This window comes from Urocitellus parryii, unplaced genomic scaffold (assembly GCF_045843805.1).
Source record: "Urocitellus parryii isolate mUroPar1 unplaced genomic scaffold, mUroPar1.hap1 Scaffold_37, whole genome shotgun sequence".
In the NCBI taxonomy this organism is placed as follows: domain Eukaryota; kingdom Metazoa; phylum Chordata; class Mammalia; order Rodentia; family Sciuridae; genus Urocitellus; species Urocitellus parryii.
Window position 1 is genome coordinate 83060 of NW_027553327.1, and position 8686 is coordinate 91745.

Here is an 8686-nt window from a genome sequence, read left to right on the forward strand (position 1 = left end):
GAATTCTGGGACCAATCCATTTGCATTAATTAATTAATTAATTAATCAATTATCTAGTTTGTTAGTTTCCATTCATTAAACAATTTGGCATTGCCGGATATTGTGCATAAACTACAGGAACCAAAATATAGTCTAGTCTGTAAGGATTTACCCAAATTTTGTTTCAAATTCCATCTGCCACGTTCCCTGAGTGACTTTCACCCTGTGAGTGAGAGTGATATGGTTCAGAGTAGAATAGGGGTACTTACCTGCTCTTGGAAGATCATAACATCATTTGTAGGTGTAGATGTTTAAAAATCTTAAAAGATTTCAGAAGCAATCTTAATGTTGAAGGGTAGGGTAGGACCAAAGGGCTTGCTGTCTAGCTAGCTAGTAAATATATAAGTCAAGAATAAATTTAGCAGAATACTTTAGGTACCCTGGAAAACAAACAGGTGTCTCAAACACCTAAAATGTGGTTTCCCTTCACACACAATATGGGAAATTCAGTTTAAATGTCATCAAAATAATAGGACTGAATTTATTAATAATAAAAATAAAGCCATTCCTATAAAAATTATTACATGAGGAAGTTTTACTCTTATTCCAGTAATAATAGTACCTTTCCCTTCCAAATTTCTGTATCTGTCTTCAGGTTTTCCTTTAAAGCCCGGGGCACAATCTATTTAAACACATTCAGCTGTGACACTTTTTTTTAGAGTAAATTTGATTCCTTGATGCAGCCAAAGATCATTTTGGCTAAAAGTCTGGTGAATAAGATGGTTGGTTAAGCTGGGAACAATATTTTTGGTTAAAAATGAGACTGATTTCATGTGTGGTTTGTAAGCCAATTAAAAAGTAAATGATTATTGCTTAATAGCCCCTTTCACTCGTGATTACCAATATTGTGGACCTTCCAATTGCCACTCACAGCTCACATGGAGAGAGGAAGAACAATCCTATGAATGAGGACACAGTAATGAAATCATCTTCATAATCCGGGGCTAGAATAACCATCTAACATTACTACTCAAGGACAGAATTACATGTATTCAAGAGTTTTGCTAATCTAATTTTAAAGCTGTGTGATATTTGAATAAAATCATGGAACTTCCACCATCCAAACCCTCCACTTTCAATACCCCAGTACTCTCAGCAAAGAGGAATCTAGCATTCCAATTGCCTTTTTTGTCTATTTCTTACTCATAAAGAAAATAAATAAATAAAAATAAACTTCTTCTTTATTCATCATTGCATGTTTCAGTATTACTTTACCCCCTTCAAATTTAATGTCCCATAGATATTTAATGTGGGCTTTGAATAATTACTGCCCAGACAGTCTGCCCAAGAAAACACATTATTCCACTTTACAAATATGAGGATAGAAATAGCATAGTTAAATTTGGTCATATTTGTTCTAAATATTTTAGTCAATAAGGAAATGGATATCAAATTTAGGGTCTTCTGTTATTTTTGCATTTCTAAAAATATATTCAGATGCACATCAATAATTTATTTTGTTGATGTGTTTCCTGTTTTGCTTCATGATAAAACTTTCAGGCTGTAATGGGTAATTTTGGTGGATAATACAAGATTTGGATGCTTATACTTGGTATACTTAAAGTCCTTCCAAAGTCCTGTAAATTCCTTCATTCTTTTAAAATGGAGTCACACCATTTGGAAGGATGGTATACTTCTAAGCAATCTTACAAAAGAAGTCAACTCCCTCTCAGGACCTTTGTTCAAGAAGCCCTGTAGGGCAGGCAAGGTCAAGGGGAAAAGTAAAATGCACAAGATAGATGCTCACTTGACTACAAATATGTAGTTCTCTAGGGTTAGTGCTAAGGGTTTGTGTTTAAGATGAGAACATACTCAGCCTGTGGGAATCCGCTACACATCTTAGTGGGAGGGGATTTATGTGGGCAATTCCTTCTGTGCAACATTATAAACACAGCCTATTATCTCCTGACTCTCTGATTCCTAGTTCTTTTTTTTTCCTAATGAATGATTCATGTATTAATAATGGTAAAAATAATACTTTGCAATTATAGTATGCTCTTTTTCTCTCTGGGGTACTCAGTGGACATTAAGTACATAATCATTTTTTCATTCAGACTGTCCTGGGGGGTAGTTGGGAGGCTTACTGCTGGGGATATCAGCTTTATATTATCCTTGTTCTGCAAACATACAATTTTGTGCAAATGCCAATTTTCTGCATTCTTTAGGAGAAGGAAGCTAAAGTGATTCCTCATTACAAGATACAAAGAGCTGTGGCAATAGATGGAGTTCAAGACCAGGAGCTCACTGAACTTTTTGGTTGATTGACAACTTGGGAAGACCCATTCAGACCCTACTGCTGCTTGGTTCTCTACCTAACAGGTAAATTGGAGAGTGGTGGCACCTTAGTTCAGGGTCCTCTCTCTTCTCTATCTGAACTCTGTTTTAAAGATTCATGACATCACTGGGCACCAAAGTTATAAATGCCATATCTTTGTTCATTGTTCTCAAGTTCATATTCTTGAGTTCTCAAGTTTCTTGTGACTCATACATTTAGCTTCCTGACTGACATCTTTTCCTGGATATATATGAGGCATCTCTGAGTTTATGTGTTTGAGTCTTTCTCATGCCCTGCCCCAACTTCCACATCTAGTGGGGTCCTTCCCTAATTGTCCTGATGTTAGGAAAAGCTACTACTGTGATTTGAGTGTTTGTGTCTTCCTGAAATTCATATTAAAATCCCAAAGATTTTAGGAGGTGAGGACTTCAAGAGGTTCAAAGTCATGAGAGTGGTGCTCTCCTGTGTGAAGGAGCTGCTGTGCCCATGTGAAGACACAGCAAGAAGGCACCATCTACAAACCAGGCCTTCATCAGATACTGATAGGGCTGGGGCCTTCATGGTTGATTCCCAGTCTCCAAAATTGTGGGAACAATTTTTTGTTGTTCATAAGCTATCCATCTTATAGTATTTATATTATCTGACTAGGACAGATATTAATATTTGTCTAATTTAGAAGTCTCCTTAGTTTCTCCTTTTATCTCTCTTTCTTGACATGTTTTCCATTAAGTGCAATGTGTTCTACTTTCAGCATGGTTTAAACCATAATATTCTTAATAAACTACATTAGTTATTTCTCAGCTGATCTTACTGATCTATTCTTGATATTCAGCAACTCATTTCCATAGCAGCTAGACTAAGTGTTTAAAGATTGAAACTTTTCAAAGTGAGTCCTCTCTTAAGACACTCCTCCCCATGTTCTTGATTTCTACTAAACATGGAAGAATAATGGCTTGAAGAATGGCCAAGCCCTTGGTGCCTCTCTGACCTCATCATGTGCCATGCCATCCTGACCCTTGCTCACTGTGCTCAAGCCACAGTGACACCTTTCTGTTTTTGGAATAAATCAACCTGATTCATGCCTCTTTCTTCTGTTTGGACTATTCTTGCTACTCATCTTTATAGCCTTAGTTTCTCCCACATTATGATATTTTAAATCCCACATATCATCTCATAAAGATTTTCTTGAAGACTTCACCCAAATTGGCCTCATTCCTCCACACTCTCTCATACAAACCTGTTTATTTCATTGCTTTTAATTATTCCAATCTAAAAGTAGTTTACTGTGTTAGGTCTGCCTTCCCTCAAGGTCCCTCGTGCCCTGGGACCTTTTGTATCTCAATTTTCTTTTTATTTTCATTTTCTAAAGACGTGTCTGACTCATAATAAGTGGTCAACAAATATTAACTTATATTGAATAAATAAATTAATGTAGGTGATAGGGAATATACTCTGTTTTCTAATAAAGGAGATTAACCCCATCCTGCTGTGCTATAAAATCATCTGTATGTGGAGTATGACTGGGATGTACGGGTGGGATTTGAAGCCTGGAGAACAATTCGAAGGCTAATGAAATGATCCCAGTAGCAAGTGGAGTGGACTTGGGTGAAGGCAACATTAAGGGGCACAAGGAGGAAAAAGGCAGCTAGGAGATGGAACCCAAAGAATTTGCAAGGGAAAGAGAAGAAAGAGTCTCAGTTTAGATTTTTTAATATGTCCATTTCAATGTATGATGATATCATCAATTCAATTTTAAAATCAGGGGAAGAAACCAATTTAAGACTTGCAGTTGGTAAAATTTGGAAGAGTATTACTAGATGATAATAATGTCCCCTCACTCTGAGTTGACTCCCTCTTACCAAGATGGGCCCCTTGTGACTATTTTATGTAACCTGGTCCCTCAGTGATAGTCTATTTGGCCTGGAATACTCTTCTAATACAATTTAAGCCCAAAAGACTCTTTCCCTGGAATTTGGAATTAGAACTGATTAACAGCTAGTCAGTGTCTGGGTGTGGCTAGAATTGAGATAGCATAAATTTTCAAACTGTGGGGTTGTCTGTCCCCTTGCATAAGCAACACAGGAAGTCATTTTATATATGAAGTGACTAAAAATTAAATAGGCAGAGTAAAATAGAAATTAGACCCTGAGTAGGGGACAGGAAGAGCCCTACTTGCACTGTTCTGTTTTTGCCCCAAGATACATAAAACCCAGCTGCCTTTGGTTTCCTAGAGATACTCCAGAATCCAGTATGCTTCTAGCAATTTCTCTTCTCTCTCTGATTAATTAATCATTTTTTAAAACCCACATCCAATAAAAAAAATCCATGAATTTATGTATACATATATTATACAAATGTAACTCCATAAAGAATGTTGTTTTTTTTTTCATAAATAAGTGATTGAAATAATTGACTCCTCTTGTACTAGTATTTTAAATTAATCATAAGGTAATCACTGAGAGCATGTGCTCCACACTCTGAGACATGCACAGAGGAAAACACAAAGAGTACCACTTTTTGTTCCTGCTGCAGAAAATATAGGAAGCTCTTTGGCACCTGAAAAGTTAAATTGTTTGAATTTAATAATAATATAATATAGGCGATGTCACAAAGCAGGCCTGTCCATGATTAATTGCCAAATAGTTCAGACAATAATGCTGCCTGAGTTCAGAGGCTGAAGAGAGCCTAGGGCGGGGTGGACAGGTAAACTGCAATAAGGATTGAGGACAGAGGTTGGAGCTTGAGGGATGGTTAGGATTTGCACAGCTGGACCGGAGTGAGAAGTCCTCTCTGTGACAAGCACCATGAACAAAAGCAGTTAGGCAGAGGGACATTTAGAGCCCATATGCCTAAGAATCTTTGTCTGTGAAAGATGCCTAATGGATAAGAAATGACAACAAAGAATGCTCTAGAATGCAGAAGATAATTTAGCATTTTCTCTCTCTTTGGCTCCCCTAAGAAAAGATGAGTTTCACACCAATCTCCTTTCTACCTTTTTTCCCTTAAATCCACCTTAGTCAAAGGAGTATTCTTTCAATGTCATTGACGGGCAATAACTCCCAAGCAAACAAGCCCATCCCTAAAACTTTGGTTCTGTTAAAGTCCATGGAATGACCAGTCTAAGAAAATTCTCCTAGAGAGCAGTGTGAACTTGTGGAATGTGCTGCGCTCCCTGTAGCAGGACTGAGCAGCTTGGAGAACAGGAAGGAATGAGCGGGAGTTGGCAGCTCCATCATGGCTAAGATGAACGGATGGAGAAGAGAGCCATGTGGAGTTCATCAGGGCCAGGAGGCTAAATCTTCCCTGGCCTGAATCTGACCCTAAAAAAGGAAGCCTTCATAAGTCAAGGCCCAGCTCAGCTCCCAGACACACATGTAAGCAATACCACCCCCCAACCTGCTCCTAGACACGCAGGGTCAGCACTCTCCCTAACAGAAGGCAGATGGGAGAATCTCCATTAGCCCAGCCTAGCTGCACCATTTGGGCCTCAGCTTCCACTTAAAAAAAAGCCACACATTTCATAATGAATATTCTAAAACACCATTTGAAAATACAATCTTCAAATCCTGATCTGCTACTAAAGTTGGTATTATTAAAACAAATGAAGGAACCCAATCCTTAAGATAGGTGCTCCGGTTGCTACTACCCTTATAGAACATTCCTTTGCTTTTTATTTATATATTTAAATTTTTTTCCATTTAGTCTCATTTAGTTCCCAATCCTTAGGTGCATTTATTCAAACCAACCTTTAGTTTGAGAAGATCTGATTTGTCAGCATTTTCCCCCTTTCACACACTCAGGCCATATTTTACAGGCACTTAAAACCACACAATCACAAGTGGTCCATGTCCTGTCCAGACATCAGCATCACTATTTCCATATGAATCTAGGTCAAGGCAAAAGCAAAATGTTAAAAACCTGGCATGCCAGGCAGGAAGGGAAAACAGCCATTGGGAGAGCACAGATGCACCTCCTGGTTCAGTTCTGTGTCACATAAAGAAGTTAGAACTGACCCCACAAAACCACTCTCCACAAAAGGGCCGGCATTTAAAAATCACACAGACAGCTGAAAAGTCCAAATTCAAATCAAACTACACTCTCCCAAATGCCACAAGTCTTTTCCTTTTCTTTTATATACCTGCTTAGTCACAGAGGGTGAAAAAAAAATGAAGAGAGTCAAGGAAAGCTTATTAGCACGTAAAAATCAATGAAGCTGAAAAGTCTATTCTATACAATGAAAAATTAATGCATGATAATTAATTTGGAACCTTAATTAATTAATGTTTGTAAAGCACTTTGAGATTCTCCAATGAAATATGGCATAAATGCATTCGGGTATTGTTTTATGGTGCCATTGTGGCATTTTGAGTTCAGGTGCCATGTAGTAATATTATTAATGCAAATAATAGTAACTAGTTTCAATAAAAGAACCCCAGATATGCTAGGATCTTTTGTAAATTTGTACATATCAACTTACATTCTTCATAACATAGTAGCCGTGCAGTGGTGAGGAAGCTGGGGGCATTCTACTATGTCCACATGGAAGAAAATTTACAATAATAGCCAAGTCCCTTTGAAATAATGGGGAAAGTGGCACATGAATCATTGCAAATTAATTACTAACTAATTCCATTATATATTTCTGCTCTAGCAAACCAAAATTATTCATTTTTTCCCAAACAATGCCCTACATTTTCTTACCTGTGTACCTTTATTTGGTTTTCCCTTGCATCAGGAATGACCACCTCCCGTGTCGCATATATAAGTCCTGTCCACTCATCAACATCACCTTTCCATGAAACATCACCCAACCTCAAAGTGGAAATTTTCAGTTTCTCAAAGTCCTTAAACTCAACATTCATGCCATTCATAAGAATAGAGGCTACCAGGCAAGATAGCCATGGTTATGCTGAAGTGACTTGAAATCTGTGACTTAAAATGTTTATTATTTTTTTGCCTATACAAGACTGGTGAGAGAGACTAAGTAATTTTCCTAAAGTAGAACAAATATGGCTCTGAGGCAAAGCTTGCCCTGAGTAGTATTTGTACTTTGGAGAATATTTTATATTGACCAAATATGAAAAATGTAACTAAAATACAGACTCTACAAATTAAATTTCTCTGAGCATGGAACTGGAAAGTTCTTCTTTTTTCTTTTCCTTAAAGATTTTCCTCTTTTCTCTTTCATTTTTTCCCTTTTGTGACTAAGGATGGTGACACAGTTTTCCTTTTACATGAAAATAAAAAGGTGAGCCTTGCTCAAATTACTAAAGTCATGTAATTCTAATTCTTAAAAATTTCATGTGAAATTATTTTTATGTCAGGAAAAACTTATATTTAGATATAGACCTGAGAAGCACACAGGTAAAAATCTTGGTGGCTTAAAAAAGTTACAAGTGAAGTTTATTTTTATTTATTTATTTTTGGCACGTGTTTGTTTTGGTTTAGTTTTTGCTTACATTTCAGTGACATTTAAAAACATAATTACCAGTGTTACCTTTGATCATTGAATATTATTATGTAAAAATCCAGAAATTCATAAAGAAGGAAATTAGTCCTATGTAATCTTACCATGGAGTGATATCTTCTATGCCTTCGTGTGGCCTTTTCTCAATTAGGATACATTCTTTATTTTTGGAGGGGAGTGGTACCCAGGGATTGAACATGGAGGTAGTCAACCACTGAGCCATATCCCCAGCCCTATTTTGTATTTTATTTAGAGACAGGGTCTAGCTGAGTTGCTTAGGGCCTCACTAAATTGCTGAGGCTGGCTTTGAACTTGTAATTTTCCTGCCTCACATCCTGAGCCACTGGGATTACAGGTGTGTGCCACAGTGTCTTGCTAGAATATATTCTTGATGTCCCCTTTTCTTTTTCTAAGGACACCAGTCTTACTAGTTAGGACCCACACCCTACTGATCTCATTTTAAACTTATCGGTTTTTTGAAGACCCTGTCTCCAACAAATAGTCATATGGATCAGCGCCCATAAACGTGGCCTCATTTAATTAATTACCACTTTGTGGCCCTATTTCCAACTTTGGTTATATTCTGTGGTGCTAGGGCTGAATTTGGGGAGAAGACACTTTAGTCCATAAAGAACACTAACACAGACCTTTTCCTGCAAGTAATTGAATAGTGAAATTATTTTGTATGATGTATAATATAACATTATTTCTGTCTTTAATCCTAATAACTGCCCAAGAGAAACTTCTTTTTATTGTTTCCTGCCATCCCTCCTCCTTCTCTCCTCCCCTGTTTCCTTCCTTTCTTCTCCCTTTCCCTCTTTCTCATTCTACAGAGTCTAAACCAATGACAGCAAATAGGAAGTATGTGGGGTAACCTCTCTCCTTTTACAGATGTAAAAAAAACA